The 1574-nt window shown below is 35.5% G+C and overlaps 1 protein-coding gene across 1 annotated transcript in view; it reads right to left on the reverse strand.

The window, feature by feature from the left end:
• The window catches only part of nusap1 (nucleolar and spindle associated protein 1), a gene marked incomplete at its 5' end in the record, with an annotated part of 7657 nt that overhangs the window by 1016 nt on the left and 5067 nt on the right, over positions 1–1574 (reverse strand).

Below are 1574 nucleotides of genomic sequence, written 5' to 3' on the forward strand. Positions count from 1 at the left end.
GATTAACAATTAATTAATAAGCAGCTATTTTCTAAAAAACCTGAGTTTTCTCTTGAATCAAGAGGGTCTTTTCATAACATGAAGGATTTTGTTTAGAATCTCCTGAATTAAAAAACAGAAGCACATCATAACTATTTTAACTAATTATCTGTATTAACAATTTATTTTTCCAGCTGTATTAAATACTGACTGAAAAAAAATGTATATTTCTCCTACATGAAACAGAAATTTAATAGGTTGCTGAATGAGGATAATAGAATAAAATAAGATTTTTAGATGTAAAACTATTTTTAATTATAATTAGAATTTGTTTACATTTAACATTTATAATTTTTCTCTAAGTCTTTCCTTTTTGTTTCATTCTTGTTGGTTCTGTCAGACTTTGACCCAGTATGGTGGTTCTGAAGCCCCCCCGCTGATTGTGTCTTTTTCTTTCCTTCATCCTGAACCTTGTTGCTGCTCAACAAATGAGCCTCAGTCAGAAAAAACTGGAGGGTTTTTATACTTTTGACCTGAGGACTGAACAAACGGTGGATTTATGTGCCCCCCCACCCCCTGAATGTGTTTCCTCGTTGCGACGCGGCTCACATCAGACCTTCTTTTAACCGTGTCATACACTGTTTATCCTACCTTCAGATCTACTTGGCCTAATACAGAGCCTGCCAGGGGACACGRGGCACTCTGCATTTATCATTACCGTTCATATTGGCAAAATAGTGAAGAATAAGGATTGATCATGTAAACTATTACATTATTAACAGAAAGATGTGTAATATTTTAGAGTGTATTTAAGCTTTGTAATGTATATAGAAATACCAGAAAGCTGTGTGTGTTCTGGACGTCCCAACAGAAGAGAAACAGGAAAATCTGTCTCATTTCTCATCAAATAAACACATTTTCTCCTATTATTTACCTGAATATTGATGTGTGTGCTAATCAATAATTCTGATCAGGTTTATCTTCAATTTTTTATTTTTAAGTCTCAACTGTTGGCTGTAACCTAAGGGACCGCCTTAGCCCTGCTGATCATTTGGATGTGGCCCTGGGGCAGGCTGACACAAATGGAGATAAGATAAGATGAGATATAAGATATAAGATATAAGATAAGATAAGATAAGATAAGATAAGATATTATTGATCCCACAGTGGGGAAATTTGCACATTACAGCAGCTCAAAACAGGACAGGGTGAGATACAATAAAGAAAGATAAGTAAAAGAAAAACAGAAAAACACTATACTGCTGATATATAACAATGTATAAATACCTAGTACAGTACATAAATGAATATATATGCAGGTACATACATGTATTACTGCTGCCATCATGATGTGTTATACAGTCTAACTGCAGTTGGAATTTATATATATATATATATACATACATACACACACACGTATATACACTAGAGTCACAGGGAGTGAGACACATCTACAGTCACGGAGTGAGACACATCTACAGTCACAGGGAGTGAGACACATCTACAGTCACAGGGGGTGAGACACATCTACAGTCACAGGGAGTGAGACATCTACAGTCACAGGGAGTGAGACATCTACAGTCACAGGGAGTGAG

Source organism: Austrofundulus limnaeus, unplaced genomic scaffold (genome assembly GCF_001266775.1).
Source record: "Austrofundulus limnaeus strain Quisiro unplaced genomic scaffold, Austrofundulus_limnaeus-1.0 Scaffold2865, whole genome shotgun sequence".
In the NCBI taxonomy this organism is placed as follows: domain Eukaryota; kingdom Metazoa; phylum Chordata; class Actinopteri; order Cyprinodontiformes; family Rivulidae; genus Austrofundulus; species Austrofundulus limnaeus.